Here is a 20,808-nt window from a genome sequence, read left to right as displayed (position 1 = left end):
CCTGCCAAGGCTCAAACCCTCGTGGAGGAGCTACCAGAAACCAAAACCGCGGCTGGCGACGTCTTTACGATGATTTCCTCAATCTCAGGTCAATTGAAGATTTCTACGGTCTGATTGTTATTTTTTTGTTTTGCTTTATTTTTATATATATATATATATATAAATATATATATATGTGTGTGTGTACAGCCTTTTGGAAACTCTGTGAAGTTTGTCACTCCGACCTGTCTCAGGCCTCTTGGTGCGTTTCTTTCGACGATGGCTTTATCAAGGCTGGTCACGATGGATTTTCCCCGCTGCTGCTAAGTAAAAGACTCCTTGGCAGAGTCTGGCAAACTCTCCCATCCCTGACATTTTTGGGGATCCAGTGGGGCCTCGTCCTCTTGGCATCACAGACTTCTTCCCGCTCAGCAGCTTTAGGACTACTTTTTGGATCTATTTTTTATGTTGAGAAGACTGGATTCGGAGAAACCCTTCGAACTTGACTCCAAAAATCGAGGCCTGGGAAGGCCGTCTTTCCATGGATTTGATGATTTTGTACACTTTTGCTATTTCTCAGGATACTTTTTTGCTGAATGACTCTATATAATATGGAAAAAAAAAAAAACGAAAAAAGAAAAAAAAAAAAAAAAAAAAGTGTGTCAAAGGAGGCCTGCCTGAGGGCTACTGAAAGACTTGGACAAAACAACCCGAGTGAAATCAGAACCTACCTCAACCGGAATGAATGTCTTCTGGGGAGCAGAAATGCCTGCGTCTTCCTTCGTGTTCAGAAACGAGCAGTGGAGCACTTGGTCAGTACAAGCTTGGTCCTACCTCAGCAGTCACGCTCTGTTCCTGCCGCGTCGTCGTTTTTGTTGTCGTCGTTCCCGTGTAAAGCACTTCCAAACCTTGAAAGCAATGTTCTACCTCAAGCGTGAGAGAAAGTCGTGTGTGTGCGTTTTTTTCCCTCCCCCCAAACACCCCAAATCCTGCCTCCTCCACCCGGCCCCGTGGAGGGCCGGCGTCCGGCAGCGCTTGCGCCGACGCCTCGCTGGTCGTATGAGCTTTACCTGCAGGCACGGTGGGATTTCGCCGGGTGGAGATTTTATATCCTGGTTTTTACTTTAAAGACTGTTGGGGCCGTGATGGATGTGTGGCTGCTGGTGCCCTGCAGCTCGCTGGCACCGTTGTTCCTGATGGAACCAGGCTCCCAGCCCCAAATGTCAGTCTCGGTCCATCCTGGGTGCATTTGGGCTGGGTGCTGGGGTCTCTTTTGTGCCAGGGCCAAGGCACCCACACCCCACTAGCTTGCCACCCTCAAATCCAATTCCCCCAGGACGGTTTATGGCGTGTGCCAGCACCACGAGGCACCCCGGCGAGCTGGGAACCCCGATGTCACCGTCTTGTCCCTTCAAAGCCCACCCTGCCGCCAGGAGCTCTTCGTGGAAACCTTGACCCAGCACTTCCAGACCCCGCTGAGCTGCTGCTGAGCTCCTCCAGCGTATTCTCAGCCAGCAGGGCTCATCCCCAGGCGGGCATGGCCAAAGGATGGACTCATCCTCACCGGGCTCGCTTCTCCGTGGAGGACGAGGCGAGGAGGGGGGCGATGCAGGACAGGATCCAACGCTGGAGGACGCTGGGGGCTGCCGGCAGCCACCCACACCCAGGGTGGGCAAAGGGGCTCCCGACACCAAAGAGAGGTTTTGTGCGTGGCCCCCACCAACCCGCCGCCGTTTTGGGGTTGTCCTGGCACGGGGCAGCCTGGAGAGGCCTCGTGAGTCGGTGTGTGAGCGATGACATCCATGGGGTGAGATGGGGGCACGCACAGGAGGGACGGGGATGTCCGCCAGGCAGAGGGCTGACAATTCCCTCCCCCCTCCGTGTGGATTCGTTAAAACCGGACAAATGTGAGGGTCCGAACTCTTTGTGGAGGTGGTGGTACATCAGGCGTCGCCGTATTTGCAAAGAAAGGAATCAGGAAAGGAAACGAGTTTTGAGTTTAAAAGAAATGGTAATTGTATTTTTTTAAAATGGTACCAGGGGGAGGGTCCCGTGTGTCAGAAGCATCCCCCGTCACCGTCACGTTTGGCAACGGGATGCTCGTTGTGTAAATAATGAGATATACAGGATGAGAAGGAAAACGTCGCCCTTTGGGCTGGGCTGGGGACGGCCGGGGGCTGGATGTGAGCAGGAAAATGTGCTTCCAGGTCAGGTTTGTGCATTAATCCCCCACTCAGCCCCTCCACCGGGCCGGTTCCTGCTCACATCAGCCCTGGGGGACGTGGACGTGTGATGTTGGGCTCGGGGACAGCGTGCGAAGGGCACCGATGGGGCAGGCAGGAGGAGGAGATGCCCACAGTTCCAGCCTGTGGTGCTCACGGCCAGGAGGGTTTCATTTTTGCAGACCCATCAGCTTTTTTTTTCACCCACCCCAAAGTTCTTGCCGTGATTCCCAACCCCTCCGTTGACCAACCCAACCGGCCGACGGCACGGAGTCTGGGTTTCACCAAGTTGGGCCAAGGACCGGAGGCTCAGCTCACTCCTGGCCCCCCAGACATCGAGATGGGGATGGATCTGAGCCCCATCTCCTAAATTTGGGTCCTGACCTCACACCACAGCACCCCAAATCTCCTCCTCCCACCCTGCTCCCGCGTTTCGTGCCGCTGTCTTCGTGCGGAACAGCGGAGCTCGCGCCGGATCAGTACTGTTGCCAAAGTGAACACATGATGTAGAGTAGCTTTCAGCTCAGAGTCCCTGGAGCTGCGAACATGCTATTAATTTAATATCATATTATCGTGATATTGTAATAGTAACAAGTATTTGTCACTACTTCCTTTTATTAAAGGGAAATGCTGTGCCATTTGACTAGCTGAAAATGCGATAGTATGTCGAGAGTAGACTTTTTTTTGTTTTTTTTTTTTAATAATTATGCAGAAATGTAATGGCTTAAACCAATGCAGATTGTGGGTTGGTTTGAGACGCTTGAAGGTGGATGTGAATCTTTAAAGACTATTTTTAGATGTTTAGCTTTTCCTCTTTTTGGAGTTTCTTTTACGCTCTTGTCAATCCGTACCGCTGGGACCGATCCGCAGGCGCTGGAGGGGGATGCAACCTTCCCTGAATTACTGAAACCTCTCAAGTCTGCAAAATTGGACAAAAAAAGCCCTTGAAACATCCAATTCCAGCTTTAGTCCATCTGTACTCTTCAGTACTCTTGGTGTTTTTGCCTCCGTGATACCTGGGCCAGGCTGGAGGCAAAGCCGTGCCCGAAAAAGCTTGGGAAAATGTTACCTGAAGCGAGTCTGGGCTTTAATCTGTGAAGTGGGATGGAGGGAGAAAGAAAGAGCTTGTGTTTGGTTTCAGATTGTGGCAGAGCTTCAAGTCTGGCCTCGATTCAGCCAAACTGTTGCCCTGCTTTTGCCTGAAATCGTGGGATTTCTGTACGGTCACAGGGCAGACAAGGGCTGCAGGTCCCCGTGTGGCTTGGGTGGAGGTTTCCAGGTGTCAAAGTGCTCGTCCCGGGTCTTTCCCATTCACTTTCCCGTTTTTTTGTCATCAGAAGTTTCTCCATCCCCATGCCAGGTTGGGCTCTTGCTTTTCCAGGAGCTGTGGGACAAGCCCTGCTCATCCTCGCCTGTCCCCAGGGCCGGAGCACCCACCCCCGGTGTTCAGGAGAAAGCTCGATGGCTTTTTTATTTCTTTCTCCCCCCTTGCCAGGAGGGATCAGAGCGTTTTATCTGCTGGATAATGGGCAGGTGCTGGATCTCGAGCCAGCTGCTGGCAACCACCCCCGTTTTCGGGTCGGAATCGTGTCCTGTGATTTTTTTTTCCCAACCAAATTAATTCCACTCATCCAACCCCGCTGCCTTTTCTGGGCAGATCCCAAAACCCTCTCGCTTTTCTGGCTGTGGTGAGATGAAATTTGCAGCAAGGAGCAAAGTATCCAAAAGCTGATTTTTTTTCGGTAACCCATAATGGGCACAACCTATTCTTGGAGCTCTCAAGTTTACCAGAGACGGCTGCTACCTCAGGGATAGGATCCACGTTGTGTTTAGTTGGACAGGGAATAGTTTTATGCTGTGACAGGGTATTTTCAACGCTCTTGGATTCAGGTATTTATTTGTCTAACGTACCTTTCTTCTTCCTCGTTCGGTAAAGACGCTGAAATCTTGAAGTGCTGGACCAGTTTGGGGCTTTTCAGGCTTCCACCCGTGATTTTTACGCAGCACAGCCCCAGGTTTGTGCACAACGAAGGACGAGGGACGCCGCGAAGCCGAGCGGGATGCTCCTAACTGCATCGACGGCTTTGGTCCCGGTCCGGGTGTGCACGAGCCCACCGGTAATTAGAGAATCAATTAAAAGATGTTTCCACCACCCCTCCCTTAACCAAGTGTGACCGTGCTGGCCGTGGATACCCCACCTCACCTCTCGCTGCCCCAACATTCGGCACTGTCCCCGCTGCCCGCCCAACAGCCCCGACCCCTCGGCCACCAGCTTCGGGAGCTGAGCCCCCTCCGAGCCGCCTGGCAGCTCTCCCGGCTCGAAAATGGGGAAAAAAGGAAATTAAAAACCTGCAAAAACAAACAGCTGTGGCACGGGGGGAACGACCGACTGACTTCATCTGTGCAAACGGGGCTTGGGAACGGATCCCTCCCGATGCCGGGCCACTGAAGGCAGGTTAAAGCTCCCATCCAGCAACATGATGCCTGCTAATTTATTTTCCTCCCCCCAGCAAATTAAAAAAAAAAAGGAAGGGGAAAAGGGAAGGGCTCGGTCGGGGCAGTTTCTGGCCCTCACCTCTAGAAACAATTATGCAGGAGCATCCACCACGGCGGCGGTGTCGGGGCAGCGGCTCTGGGATTACCCCGCAGCAGCCTTCAACCATCGGGATTTTGTGCCAAGGAGGTTGGGGCAAAACCCAGTGGTTTGGGGAACTGCCGGGATTTATGGGGCTCTGGGTCAGGGTCTTAGGGAGCAAAGAGGGGTTTGGCTTTGGTCACGGTTACATCCTAGGAACTTGCAATATCTTTGTGTGTGTCGTGAAGGAATAACAAAGCTGATGGTGAACCTTTGTCCCGGCCCTCTTCGGAAATCCGCCGTTAAGAGTAATGTTAAAAACCCAAATTGCAAAGCACTTTTCTACTGTTTGTTTTCTACCTTCCTTACTTTGAACTCTCGTGATATTTGAAATCCCACTGATCCTACGATTGTTAGCTCTGTATAAAAAAGGAAAAAAAAAAAATTAAAAAGTTTTTTTTTTTTTTTTGTAGTTTGCTCTGTTTAGATTTTAGCCTGTGGCTACTTGTACAAGAAAAATAAAGCTAGAATAAACGAGAATAGCTCCAGTGTCCGGCCCGAGCCGTGCTTTGTTCCTGCCGCAGCGCGTGAATGGCCGCAGCGTGGGAACCGCGCGGCGCTCCGGGATTTCGTGAGCTGGGAGGATTTGGCTCCTCTCACCAGCCAGCGGCTCCCAAATCGCAGGTTTTAAGGGCTGAGGGTTGGGTTTTTTAACCATTATTGGAGGTGTGCTGCAGCGTCGGGCACTGGGGATGTGCCTGAGAAACCGAGCACAGGAGGAGGCAGCGCAGCTTCGCCGCTGGATGATGAAGACCTCCAGGGTGTCCCGCTAACCACGGTCCCTTCCTTGTCTCAGCAGAGCTTTGAGCCCCTTCTTCTGATCTCCACCACGCTGAAAATCAGCATTTTCAGCCTCCAAATCTCCCAGGGGAGGAGGGAGCCAGCAGCGGGCAGAGCGCGGCTTGTTTTAGGGACTCAGCTGACCCCAGTGGGGACACGACCACAACCCTGCCGCCCCCTCAGCTCTTCCTAAAGAGCCTTTCAGTCAGCAGGTGAGCGAGCAGTGTCGCTTCAAACAGCTCCCTGAAGCTCCCAGAATGGGTAAATTGCAGCACGGAAGGGCTAAACACACACTTCATAATAAACACGGGCATAAAAACTGGGTTTATTTCCCGGTGGCAAAGCAAGAGGTGAAGAAAGATCAGAGCTGGTTAACTCCAGGGATTTTCTTGTAAGTTCTGCGAAATGCGGAGCTTCAAATCACAGCTTTGGAGCCAAGGTATTATATAAAGCTCTCGGCTTTCATTAAAAAAGGACTTTCCCTGCCTTCAGAGCAATAAAAAAAAGCCTCGACGATATTAATCTAAAGTCTTAGAGGGTAAGGAAATAAAAAGAAGCCGAGCAATACTTTTAAATCTCTTTGATTTCTGGCTGTTGGAATTATTAGCAGGCTCAAGAAAAAGTTAGCTGAGCGTCCAAAACTCATAATAAATAAAAGAAAAGAAATCTCCTTATGACCACTGCTACTGGGACCACCTGATACTGCCTCTTCAGCTGCAGGAGCGCTCAGGATGCTCGGGCTGAGTATTTTGGGATCCCCCAGTCCCCAAACACCCCCAGCCCCCAGCTCGTGGCCAATGGCACCGATCACGGGGTTCCTGCCTCGGGTGGAAACGCTGCCCTGGGTATAACCCTGCCAGCACAAGGAGAATTTATAATATCCCATAAACCCCTAACTAGCCAAAAGGTCATCTCAGCGCTAATACAGCTCGGGCATTACGGCTTCATTTGCTGACACTTTTACGAATCCGCCTTTAATTCCAGCACAGCCGCTGTAAAACCTTTACAGCGCTGTTCTCTGCCTCGAAAAATAATCTTTAAAAACCACGAGCTGGAACATCTCCATCAGCACCACGCAGGCTGGGCTGATCCCGACCTCGCGGGGCTCCCACAAAGGGAAAAATTGGGGTCCGGGCACCCTGACCACAGCACACATGGCCAGGGAGTCCTGGCACCCACCCTGCTGGCTTTTAATCATCTGAAACCTCAAATTTGGGTTTTCAGCCCCGTTATGGATGGCTCCCCCCAGCCCTCTGCTGCTGGCCGCCTCCCGCCAGGCTGGCTTAAAATTCTCCTAATTTTGTAGGGGATTTCTGCTCAAATCCTCGCGCTGTCCAGAAAGCCGTTTCCTCTGTGCTAAAATGGCCAAATTAGTCTTGCTCGCAGTTGTAAAGGAGCTTGTCTTGTTTATCGAGCGATAAATATAAAGGTACAGTAACTAAATTCATCAGTCCCCAAACACAGCCACCGGGAACGGCCGTTTCCGACATCCAATCTCCAACCACATGAATATTTCAGAGCCCTCCTTCCCTTGGGCGCTCGCCTTATCTCTGGAGCCTGGATATTATTTTCTGCTTTTCAGCTTTTTGGATGTATTGGAGGAAATGTCATTATTTGGACCTGTGTGGATTACAGTTGACTTTCCTAAGCCAATTTATATTGGCAAGCTGCTGTTTTTAAACCCCCCTATAAATCACTCCTATGAATTTTAATAATATAATGTGGTTTCAAACATGCTCCCTTAATACGTGACACACTATTACAGCCAGCAATCGCTCCCCAGGTCACGAACTCCGCTTTATCGCTGCTCGTCTGTGTGTGTTTGTGTGTGTTACGGTGCCAAAAGCCCAGCCCTGCTGCCAAAGCCCAGTGGGTTCAGTTTTTTCTGACCACCAAAAGCCCCAAAAGCTGGATCTGAGTCGCCCCAGGTACTGGGATGCGTGCAGACGGTGCTATGGGGTCAGCAGGACCCAGCCCCAAACCCAGCCCCTGATGCCTCCAAACTGCTTGGGGTGTCGGGTACCATCACAGCACGGTCACCACCCCCAGTCTGAGGGCATTTAATTTATTTTTTTATCTGAAACTTCGCTTTGAGACCAGGAATTTCCTCCCGAGGCAGAGGTGGGGATCCAGCGCTTGGGTGAGACCTGTAGGAGATGTCCATGAAGTCAGAATTAGGGGATTAGGACCGGTCCCTGGTGTGTCCATTAACAAAGACGTACAGAGTGCACCCCCAGCAAGAAGGGCTGAGAGGGATGGGGACCAAAAGCCAGGGTAGAAAGGAGCCCTGAGGAGACCCCCTTTGGTGAACCAGGTCGTGGAGCATCTCCCGAGGTTCCTCTGAGAGAGCTTTGGTGCCCCGATGGTGGCTCTGGTGATGTCCCCACCACAGAGATGATCCCTTGGCAAGGAGCTGGGCAAGAGGTGTTATGACAAACCCACCAGCAGGATGGGGCCAAGGACACCACTCTCTCCTCTTTCCCAGCCACTGCTGGCCCGGTGGCACCGACATCTCCATCCCCAAGCAATCACAGTTTTAAAGCTGCTGGGAAAAAAAAAATCCAGTTTGTGCAGAGCGCACGAGCTTCTCAAAGGCTTTGGCTGTGATGATTTAGCCTGCAATGTTGTCACGTTCATCATTAATCTATTTTTTTCCCTTTCTGTAACTTAACCTGCGACAAGCAGACATTGTAAGTGCTTGATTTCCCAGGAATAAATTACGGTTTCATAAATGCTATTTTGCTTCGCTGCTCAATTTGCAAGTGAAATTACGCCAATTGCTTTGTTCACAGAATTTTATCCAGCACGAACAATGCCGTCCTCGAGACTTTTTTTATTTTTTAACCCTCCGGTTATTTTTGTGTAGGCTGTAACAGGGCTACGTGGAGATGCACACCGTGGAAGCTGTGGCTCTGCAGTAGCAGTTACGAGGGCACGGTGCCCAAAAAAACCTGTGTGGGGTGACCTGGACATGAGGCAAGCCACGCATCGAGCCAACGGCTTCCTATAGAGAAAATAATCCTCCAGATCAGAAATATTTAGTCACCGCACACTGGTTTTGAGGGCACCTTTTTGTGCTGTGTGATTTTGGGCTGGGGCTCAGGGTGCGGAGCACGGAGCCAGGGAGAGCTCGGGACAGGCCCTGCGCTGCTTTTGGGAGGTGGCAGCACCCGGCCAGGTGTGAGCATCATTCAGCAATCGCTGGGGGTGTGCAGGGAATAAAATGTGGTGTGTGTGTGACCGGGAGAGGCTCCGAGTCACTTTTAAGCTTTTTTTTTTAACCTGCACTTTTTGTGGAGAGCTCAAAAGCCTCTTGGGGAAATGGTCCCCAGTGCAGGGAGGCTTTGGGTTTCTCTCAGGGCGGCACACATCAGCTCTGCCCACAAAGCCCATCGTGAAGCAGAGCTGTCACCTTCTGGCCAGCCCCACCACCAATACTTCCAAGAGGTGACATCCGAGCCCCAGAGGAGTAAAACACTCATGAGCAAAGCACAAACAGAAAGGAAAAAGCAGGGTTGCAGAAGTGACTGCCCGGGCTCGTGCACCTGGTGTGCGAGGTCTCAGCCTCTGCAGAATCCCCCCAGTTCCTCCACTGAGGGCATCGCTCGTTTCTTCCTCATGTGCAATGAGGAAAAGATGATTCAAATCAAAATTTGGTCATGGGACGGGGCTGGGAAGCAGCCCGGTGGAGGTGCTGGTGGTGGCAGTGCTTCAGGGCCACCTCCTCCCCTCCATCCCTTCTCTTGTCCCCGCGTCCACCCGCTGGGGGGATGTTGCCAAAACCCTCTGCAAGCCGGGGCTTTGCCAAAATGCCTCCCCTCCCCTCCCTGCGCCTCCGTCCGGCAGCACTCCCCAAAGACCCAACACCTCCGGTTTCCATGGCAGCCTGATTTTCAATGAGCATCGTTCAAGTCCTAACCGGAACGAAAGTGTTTCATTAATGCGCGCAGGACACGCCGGCATCTCCCCGGGGCGACAGCAGCTCCCCCCAAAACTAGCACCTTCTGCCCGTGGTGTTTTTTTTTTTTTTTTTTATTATTATTATTTTCACCATTTGGGCCCCGCCAGCAGCCCGTGCTCTGCAGGAGCTTCGCGCTTCAGTCCGGTGCGCAGCCACCCCGTGCCCCACCAGCCCGGCTGCACGTGGATTTTTAACCAAAACCGTGCATTATTTTCCTAATCCTCCTTGCAAAAAACGGCCATGTTCAGAGCCGGGTTGCAGCTCTCTGAAACACCCCGAGCGCTCCCGAGAGCAGGAACACGCTGGAAGCCGGGAAGGCGGTTAAATGAATATTCATAAATTATTTTTCTGTATAACCGGTGTTAATATCACACCTTCCAGCTTCAAAAGCACGTCGTGGGCATGGATTCATTAAGGGCACAGACTTCCAGAAGGGCCCGCGTGCAGACTTTTGGTTGCGGTTAAACTCGGCGACTTTATTAAACACCAGCAATGTATTTATTTTAATAGAGTACAAAGCCAGGATTCGGCCACCCTAAAACACCACTCGGGGCACGGGATCTCGGAATAACCCGATCAAACAAAGCTAATGTGTGCAATATATCTTGGGTGAGTAATATACAGCCACATTTCCTGCTCCATTTACCCAGTTTTAACTACACCTGACCTGCTCTTATCCTAATAGAAAACGGCTGCTCCTCTCATTGCCCCGTCCTCCGCACACGTTTTTCTGGTAATGGCCCAACCTAAATCACTTCCCCTTCCCCGAGAGCTGGGCACCAGCTGTCTGGTGGCATTTAGCCACAGCAAGGCCTCCTCCAGCCCCGTGTCCCGACCCCATCCCATGTCCGGATGGGTCCCGACCCCATGGCATTGCCCTGCTCGTTCTCACCCATGGGTACACCTGGAAAAACCCTGGGAAACGCCCAAATTTTGGTTTATAAACCAGCATCTTGCTGCACCTGCGAGGACGCTCAGGGGTTCTCAGGAGCATGCTGAGATGCTGCTCCCAACCCTGTGAGCATCCCATGGCTGAACCTTTTTAGCAGTGACAAAATCGGGGGCAGGAACAGGAAAAATCCTGCTCCTGATGCTGCTTTTCCCCCACTGAGCTTAGCTCACAGAGCTGGATCAAAGCTTCCCGAGCAGCGCACTCGCACGGCTGGCTGATTTGACCAGAAAATGTGCTTGATTCCCAAGCATGAGCTGCTCCTCCAGCCAGCGCTGAGAAGTCCCAGCTACATTTCATTATCATCGCTAATTGCTATAAAGGATTACGGGGAGGCGATGGCACAGGCAGGAAGAAATATCCGCCGCTTGCTCTACATTGACCCTGGAGGAAATTTCCCCAGCTTGCTTAGAGGTGCAGAAATTGGTGCAAATAAATGAGCAAAACGCATTTTCTGAAGGAATTAGCGCATGGCACAAGCAAATTGCAGCAATTGTCTCTCTCCTTTCTAAGCGCTGAATTGCCTCTATAATTCCCCATCATTTAGCTGCATAAATCTTGCACAAATAAACCGGCAATTTGCATATGCACAGAAAAGAAATTACAGAAACACGAGGAAAGAAGTTATATTTTTCCTGCTCGAGCGGCAAATAAATAAGCGTCGCTTGTGCCTAAGCTGTGTGCTTGGAAATGAAAATTTGGGAAACCCTTTAATTTTCAGTAATAAATACATATCAGAGGATGAAAAATAAAATAAAATGAAATCACGTGTGGCTGCTGCCTCTGCGACACGAGGCGTGGTGCTGAGCGCGGCGGGCGCGCGTTCAGCGTGGGGCCGGAGGCTCAGCCCTGTGTGACCGATCTCCTTGTGGAATAAGAGGCTGTTATTCCCCAAAACTCCATAATCCTCTTCCAAACGGCTTAATCGCATTTGGAGTAATGTGCTTTTCATCCCGAATATTCATATTGGGAAAAATTGAGGGGGAGGAAAAGAAAAGCTCCATCAGGAGCGGCCCTTTGGAGCTGCGGCGCCTGCAAAAGGGCTCTTGGTGAGGACTGGTGGCACCACAGTGCTTTATAAAGTTTTAACGAGCTGCTCATCACTGATTCCTGCATGGCTCTGGAGCAGTGTGACCGGGAGGTGTGTGGCCACTCTTCCCTCCTGGCTTTGTCCCCAGCCCCGCTGTGGGCAGCTCCTGGGAGGGCACCAACCTCCGTGCTCCAACGACAGCAATATCAGGCCCACCATCAGCTCACTGCCAACCAAAGATCCCTTTGAGCACTGCTGCACTGGTGAAATAAAATTAAGAAAAGTTTATTTCACCATGGGACCCCTCTCTCACTGGGGAAAAGAAGAAAAAAGAAAGCAGCATCCCCACCTTCAGACTCCAGAGAAGCGAAACCCAACCCTTTCAGACAGATATTTGTCCTGCAAAGCTCTGTGTTTTGCCCAAAAATCATAATTAAGAGAACCAGGAAAGCCCCGACAGTAGTTGCTCATGTGATTTAGGTTACAAATAATTGCTGCCCAGGCTTCTCCGCCTGACACAAGTAATTAGATAACAGGGCACTTAGAAGCTGTCGTTCCCTACGAGCACATTTTGAGCTGGCCTTTAGGATGTGACCTTTATATCTGCAGCAGCTTCATCTGCTGCCTGCCCCGGGCTGGGTTATTGCTGGAGACCCAGGCTCCGCAGAATGAACCTCCAGGACTAAACCCACTGGAAAAGCCATTAAAATCCATTGGGAAAAAATAAAATAATAAATAAAATAATATAATAAAATGAAATAAATCTTTGCAGTGATGGAAATTGCTGATGGCCCCAGGGGAGGTTGGGCTGCTGGGACCTGGTGTCTCCCTGCTGGAAGGAGCCCTCAGTGCACATCTCTTCTGCAAGGACAACCCGAGGAGAAGCAGATCCCTGCCTCCCAAAGACCTGGGGAGGCCAAGAGCAAACTGCAGGGAAAGGAAAGGACCCAAGGGACTCAGATTGCCCTCGCTGCTTTCTGAGATGCAAACAGCTGTGGGGAGACCCCGGTGCATGTGCACAGCCAGCCCTTCATGGCTGAATGGCTCTCGGTAAATAAGATAAAAAAAAAAAGAAATCCAAGACAATTTAGACAATTTTCTTTCCTTTTCTATAAATTCCAGTCTTTGGTAGTCTCTATCCTCCTGTTGGCATCCCTTGAGAAGCAATTTGACTTTGCTGGAGTTGTCAGATTTCTAAAGGATGCGATTTCACTTTTACACCTCACTCGATATTTCTCATCAAATCCACGCACGGTTTTTAAAAACATTTCCAAACTCCCCTTGTGGCTGACGGGTTTGTTTTTCCTTTATTGTCATAACTTTTTTCGAGACATAAAGGCCCTAAATTTGCAGAGCAAGCGGGGATTGCCAAAAACACACAACGTGTATTTATAGCAGTGTTGTCTGAGAGGCTCCTGCTACGCCAATATTTCTTTGCACCTTGAAGTCTGTGTGTCAGCCGAGAGGCACGAACCTGCTATGGGAAACCAGCCAACACATCGACGTTCTCAGATGCAGCGCCGAAAAATGAATTTTTTGCATCTTTTCCATGCAGCAGGCACCTGACCCTGGCTGGCACTGCTTGCTGAGTCCCCCCGTGCAGCAGCAAAATGCATGGTTTGTTCAATCGATCCCCACCCGTGGATGTCCCTGGGAGTAAAGAGATGCAGAGGGTGAAATAAGAGGGTTAAAACAACCCACCCAGCCCTGATGAAAGAGCAAAAGTGGGAGAAACCGGGGCTAAAGCCCACCCTGCCTCCAGCTGCACCCCTTGCAGAGGGCTCCGCAGGGCTCCATGGCTCTAGTGTCTGAGGAGCTGCAGTAATGGGAAATAATCTGGTGCTTAATGAATCCCCAGCTTAAGCAGGCTACAAAACACAGCTTCAGGGATCCCGATGACTTTCGCTGACCAAGTTAAAATCCCATAACTCTTCCCGCTGGGGTGTAGGACGCAGAGCAGTAACGCCGGCACCGCGGGAGCTCTCGGCACCGCTGGTGTAGGACTGGTGGCTGAGGAGCCCCTTCAGCCCCCCGGGGGCTGTGTTACAACCTAAACTGCTTCCAGGAGAGGTGCAGGTGGAAAGGGAGCCGTTTTCCATCGGGTGTGTGAAGCTGAGGCTCCTCGGAGTTGGCCAGGAGTTTGTTCAGGGGAGGCAGAAGGGCTCTTGATAGGATTTCAGGAGCAGTTTGTCTACCAAGGGCAAAATCCCACCATGAGACAATATTGCAGGGAAATTACCCTGCTTTATCTAAAGGAGAGATCACAAGATGATCCCAAATCGAGGCTCATTTGTGTTGAGCTAATGATGGCTAATTGGGAACCCCCCCTACACAGCTGGGTGGAAGGAGAGCAGCGGCCGCGTCTCCAAAGGGGGGAGGCCTCCAAGGCCTGACGTGGGCTTCACCTGAAAGAAAAACTTCTGGAAAGGATCAGGGCAAGGCCATGAATTTATGAAGTAGTCGTTGGGCTGACTCTAATTTTTAAAGCATTATTATCTTTTTAGCAGGACTGTCGGGGAGATGGAAGCCAGAGCTCATGTGATGAGGAGCAGCTGAAGGGCGACGGGCAGCAGCTCCTGCCTGCCACGCTTCTTGTTGTGGAGCTGTGAGCCAAATTGCTTGGAAACGGCTTCCCCCAGCCCAAAATGCTGTGAAAGAGGGGAAACTGAGGAAAAGAGCATCCCCGGGTGCCTGTTTCCGTGCTTCTGTCTGTGCAGCTGAGGCACGCTTATTCCTGAAAAATAAGATTATTTTTTGTACTTTTTCCTTGAGGAACGGAGTGATTCGGGTGGGGGTGGAAGGGCACATGCTCCTTGCGGTGCCTGGAAGTTGCTCCCCCTGCAGCAAACCCTTCCTGCATCCCCCTCCCCGCTCCGTTTCCTTCCCTTTGAAAGGCCTCCGACCCCATCACAGATGGCAATTCCGGTGTGACAGCTCCTAATGTCACCACTGACGATGGGCCAGATGTTCAGGCAGGCGGATTGCTCCTTTTAATCCCAAATCCATCAAGAGCTTCACCTTTGTAGTTGAGGGGGGGTATAAAGGTGTCCTCACGGGAAGGGGGGGGGGCACGGTTTTTGGTCCCTCTCGCCTCCTTTTCCCTTCATTGAGGAGCTGTGAGGGACTCAACCCGACACCAAAGGGGTCCTGCTCTGAGCAGCAACCTCGTTAAAATGCCATAAAAACCTCCCTTGAACTTCATGAGGATAGGGGAAGGGGTACGGTTTGGGTGATTGGACCTGGACGAGCCTCGAGGCTTCGCAGCGTGCCAAGACAAATTAGGTCCCTGCAGCCTGGATGAGTCCAGGGAAGGAAAAAAAAACAACTCCAGGGGGTTAGGGCACGATCCTGACCCCCTGTGTACCCCCCTGTGTCTGGTACTCGGCTATACCCAGCTCCTCCCAGGTGGCCACAGATCAGACCTGGTGCCCTGCGCAGCACCAAATGTGCCAGTGTAAAGCTGCTTGGAGAGGCTCGCTCTGTGCCCAGCACCCTTTTCTTCTGTAAATCCCCCAAAAGCAGCTGCTTTGGGGGATTTACGGAAGAAAAAAAGAGCAGCCGGTGCCCGGGATGGGGTAGTGCAAGGGGCAGCTGGTTGGCACCCGGTGGGTGCCCTACAGGTGACTTCTTCCCCCTCGCATCCTAAAGTGAGAGCTCTCGTGCTCGTTGCTGCTCCTGGAGACATGGAAAAAAATCCCAAATCCTCCGTGGCAGTGGGGACAAAGCTGTGCTGGGTGCAAGGGCAAAAGGGGAATATTTTTGTCCTTTTAATGCACCAACAAATCCCAGGGAAAACTGGGGCACCTGCAAGCAAACCCGCAGCCCCTCGGATGGGGAGGGAGCCACCCGTCACCCCCAGCCTCCAAGGATGTGATTTCAGTCCTGCATTTAGGGGAGGAACAACTCAGCGCCCGGCATTTGGTTTTGGAGGTGATTTGTTGCTCCTGAAGGCGACAAATCGGAGGGTGGGGGCAAGGACAAGAAAAGTTTCCTGCAGTTTTTTCCCCGCAAAGCAGCAGCCTTGCTTCTGCGCAGCAGTTTTGCGGTCCGATGCATGGGCTGGATGGCAGCAGGGCAGGGGGAGGCTGCTCTGTGACCCTAAACTGCAACTTTTGGGGCAAAGCAGCAAGGGAAAGGGGCAGGAGAGAAGGCAGAGGAACCTTCCCAGCCTCCCGGCGCTGCCTCCAGTGCAGATGCACTGCTGCCATCATCCGGCACCCGAACCCAGCACAGGGGCAAGGAGAGGCAGCACAGCCACGCCAAACACCCGCTGCTCCACACCCCGAGCCGTCCTCGAGCTGTTTCCACTCCAACAGGCATCCTTCAGCACAAAAAATAAAGAAATAAATAAATCGAATAAAAAGAGCGATGCAGCAGGTGTGATGCTGGGGGAGGCTGGGCGTCTCAAAGCAAAACTCTGCATCAATGCCACTGGAGATATTGTTTATTTTTATTGTTATATCATCCATTTTCTAGTTTCTAGTTCCTGTCCTCTGCCCTCTCCTGCAGAGGTCCCCAGGACCTGGTGCCAGGAGCTGGTGGCACCCAGCTGCCCCCTGCACCTTGACATCGCGTCTCTGCCATGGTTCTCTGAGCTGCTGCTGGGTGAAAAAAATATAAAAATATTTGTAAAAATATTATGGGAAGAGCCTCAGCATTTCCCCAGGGGACCCCAGTCCTCTCCAGGGGCTGGCACACGATGGGACCCATCCTGTCACACCCTGCCCCAGTGACCAGCCAGCAGAAAGGCACATCTCCCACTGAGACCTGACTGCAGGCAGCCCAGGCTGCTCTTCTGGGGCCAGAAATGCATTTTTTAGCTGTGCAGTCCCCCAGCAGATGGTCTGGGTCTTGCTCTAAGGGCTTGGCTTTATCCCCACCGCTCCAGTCTGGTGCTGAGAGACTGGTGGGGAGCAGGGCTTGGCGGAGCATCGGATCCACAGTTATTTCAGATAACAGGATTTTGGCCAGAGCCACACAAGACTTACAGACCTCTCTCACTTCTGCCCTGGCTGTAGCAGGAGCAGGGGACAGAATTGCACTTTTGGTTATCCCCACGTTGCCAAGAGCAGTCTGGAGAGGCACGTCGGGCGAGCTCCGGAGGGGCTTTGTGTCACTGTGTCACTGTGTCACCCACACGCTCCTGACCCAGCCTGGAGCCCGTGACCGAGGGGTGAACTGCCTTTATCCCACACCCAGTCTCCCACCGAGTTTATTTTGCAGTGTGGAGGATCAAAGGCTGCTGTAAGGAGCAAATCTATCAAAAGCTCAGCACCCTAAGAGGGACCCAGCTCGCTTTTATGGCTACTTCTAACAAGCGTGCGCCTTCTGATTGTTTAGCAATTGCTTTAAAATGGATAATTATCAGATTTCCCTATTAATGGGAAGAATCGGGCAGTTGTAAATCTTAAAACGTGCTACTATCTGCACACTGCATGTATCACATCAGGGAGAAAAACAAAAACAATCTGTGGAGCAGAGCTATTACAGAGTGACCGTGTCTGGGCTCAGCAGCTGGTTTTAATCCCAGCAGGGGACCCCCTGCTCCCCAGCCATGCCACGAGCCCTGCTCTTCCCACCACGTCTGTGGAAGCTCTGCCAAACCCCGGTGTTATCCTTGCACATCGCAGCAAGTCACACCAGCAGGACCTATGTGTTTGAGACAATGCACAGCAGCTCATTACTGCTTCTGCCATCTCATTTACCCATCTAAAGAGGTTATTCCTTCCGATACTTTGTGAACCTGGCCCTCTTCACTCGAGTTTTTTTTTTTTTTTAGTCAAAACTATGCTTGCTTTATCAGCATCGTTCCTGAATTTCTCCAGAAAATTGGAAAGGGTTTTGCTGGCTACCTGATGATAGGCAGATGCCATCAGAAAGCCCTGGAGATTTGCCATCTAGTAAGAATTAACTGACAGCACTTCGTAACCTCTGATGCGTCTGGGTGAAGTGAAAACTTCCTTTATTTCCCCCGTGCAGTGACTTACACAAAGCTGAAGGTGTGCCTGTGTAACTGGCAGAGACTCCACTTTTCAGGTCCTGATATCTTCCTGGGAGCAAAAGGACAAGGGGGCATGGGCTAAATGCTGTTGTGGTTGGAGCACTGGCCTGGTATTTGGGAAATTTTAGGTGACGTTCTGGCCCCCTGCCCCAGAAAGCTCTGAAATCCCCCACAGCCTGAGGACTGCCCTGCATTTTGCTACAGACCGAGTGGCTTTGGCTAAATGGCTTAATTCTCTTCCCTTCCCACTCCCTGTGCTGGCTGGGATATGCGAGCCCATTTGGCACGCTTACCTGGTGCTCGGGAAGCTCCTAAATCCCTGTAACAATTAAAGAGAGCCCCGCTTTTAGATTAGAACCACGGTAACTCGGAGCTGAGCACATTTTGGTTTGATTTCCTTACGACCACACGAACGTGGAGATACAAGTGACAGAGAAACGTGATTCATCGCATTCATATGACTATTTCCCAAGCAGTCATTACTTTTATCTGAGCAAGCTATTGGAAAATGTTAGAGGCAGGAATATTTTACCCAGCTGACTTAAGGAGGTTGTTTTATTCCACATTTCTGTTTTCAATAAATCTCCCAGGACAAAAACATTCCCTGCAGCATATATATGCACAGGACAAAAAGGCGTTAAATCCTAAGAGAGGGAGAAGGGGGGGAAAAAAAGAGAGATAAATAGTTTACTTCTATTATCTTTACCATATGTTCTATTCCAACTGGATACACATAAACAGCATGTAATCTTCAAGCTCAGCTTTAGACTCTTTGAAGTGACCTGACCATACTACTGATTTATTTCAATCTAACCTTTCTCTTTGAACCCTGGGTCAAGGTTAATTCTATAATAAAACATACCTTATACAGCTGGCTTTTCCAGTGTTGCTAGCAAGTAACGAACCTCTCAGTCATAAGCATTTGTTTTACTGAGTGTAGTATTGTATTTCTATTTTCCCTCCCCTATATTAATTTCCTTCACAGACCCTAGTTAAGGAGGAAAAAAATCTCTTTTCCGGTCCATGAGATCAATTTTAAACACACTGGAATTAAATGAAGACATTTAAGCCGCATTTCTATGCTGAAATGCATCCACCGACACCAGAAACTATTTTTATTACGGTCTATGTTAAATAATCAGATCTTCAATTTCATAAGAAGCACTGCAGCTCTGTTATTCAAACTGCTCCGCCGGCAGTGACCCTTTCAGAACCTTCTACGAAGCCATCTCTGCACTGAGTCACAGCAAATCGCCGAGGACAGCCTTTATCTCTAGAAAAATAAAATTGGAAAAGGGACGCAGGAGGTAAGAGATGCACGGCACGTTGGTCAGAGGCTGCTGCTCGGGTTGTTTTTTAAGAGGACTGGAAAGCTGCTTCTGAGTCTCAGCCTCTTGCTCACAGCACTTAATTAAAAGGCAGCAAGGCAGAAGCTAAGGCAGCAGCTGTTACGTATTTGTTCTGGCTCCAAAGCCTTGCCAACACCGTGCCTGCTGGAGCTGTCGGGAGAGGGATTAGTTGGGATCTTCTGGGCTCGGGGCTTCCAGTGCAGCTCCCGGTGGAAGACCTTATCTGGTGTTCACTGCAGGAGGGAATTGTGCTTCCCCTCCAAATGGCATGGATAATGACTTTATCCTGACTTATCCTCACGCATTTTACAGGCCCAAGTCTACAGTAGGTTGATGTCCAGCAGCACCAGCACACGGAGATGTATCGCCCCTAAAACTGGCAACAAAAGCTTTCAGTACTTCATCGCCGGCTTAGTGGCTGCTTTGTAAAACAGGATTTTAATCCAGTAGCAGATGAATTTGACCAGACAGCACTCTCAGTCAGCTTTGACACAGCAAACTTGTTATCTCATCAATATCTGTCATTGCCTAACTCAGCTGAGCTGCCGTAATGGAAGCGCCATCCATTTGAAATCCCAAAGGTAGGCATTGGTTTGGGATCAATGCTCTCACAGTCTCCATTAACTATTATGATGCCAGCGATGCTTTAGATCTCTTTGGGGTTAATTTCTTCACGCCAGGATAAGCCAACAAGATGTCTTCACTTCACTTTGAAAGGCTTTATATATAGAAGAGTGGTGGCACAGTGATGCCAGCATCTCCAGAATTTACGTGCTTTCACAGAAATTCCCATTGCATTTCACCATGCTGTCCTCATCTTCCAGCTTCTCCACTGCTACCATTGCCCTTCTCCACTGTGAAACCACAAGCCAGGAAGCCCCACGCCACACAGAAAAGCCCCAGCTGGCAGTGCCAGATGTGTCCTACCCACTGCCCCAAAATCACAGCCCCAGGGATGGTGTGAGATGAAAGGCACAGCGTGCTGCCTGTCATGCTACAGTCCTGAATGGGAGGCCAACACGCTTTTTGCTATGTGAAATGCCTTTACCTGTCCCAAGACTAGCAGGAGCAGTACCCTTCATCTCTTCTGTGCCACAGTAATTAGTATTTTAGATGAAGGCACTGGAATCACACTGATTTGAGAGCTCAGAATTGCAATGTAAAATTTCAAAGACATTAAAAGAGACACCTCTACCATTTTCCAATATTGTTCTTTAATAGGCACTGAAAAGAAAATGATTACATCTAATGATTTATTAGTGAACAAAATCATCCAATTAGACAGTCAATGACTGATTTTCAAAGGGATTGCACAGAACAATTTAATATAATACAAGATAATAAACATGTCCTGAACTGATGCACTGAAAGATGCTGCTAACAGACTGTCAGAGATACCAGATATTTACAGCAGAATAAGCCACCACATCAGATAAAATAAAATACATCCTCTCAAGGATATAGAAATATGGAAAGGAATCTCAGGCTGCATTTCAACTCTGGGCAATTTACATAACTCCCGAGAAAAAGCTCTGTGTGGTGCCAGACCTCTTAAAAGTAGCCCATGCATGCTGCTGTCATTGGGATTACCCAAAATGTGCCGGTTATGAGGCAAACCTCTATTGGTGCCAGAAGCTTGTGTGACTATACATGGTCCAAAAAGAGCAGGCAGAATCCAGACTTCAAGATTTATTCCAAAATCTGCACAATAATAATTACCAACACATCAAGAAGGAAAAAAAAAAAAAAAAAGAAAAAAAAAAAAAAAAAAAAAAAAAAGCTTTGGCCTTATGGGATGGTTTTAAAGAGAAAAACATGCAGCAAGTAACTTGAGTAACCTAAACTAAAGCTATCATTAAAATCATTTTGTCTCCACGTTGCCACTAAATATGTCAGACCCAA

Source organism: Aythya fuligula, chromosome 11, assembly GCF_009819795.1.
Source record: "Aythya fuligula isolate bAytFul2 chromosome 11, bAytFul2.pri, whole genome shotgun sequence".
NCBI lineage: Eukaryota > Metazoa > Chordata > Aves > Anseriformes > Anatidae > Aythya > Aythya fuligula.
Note: the sequence above shows the minus strand (reverse complement) of the source record.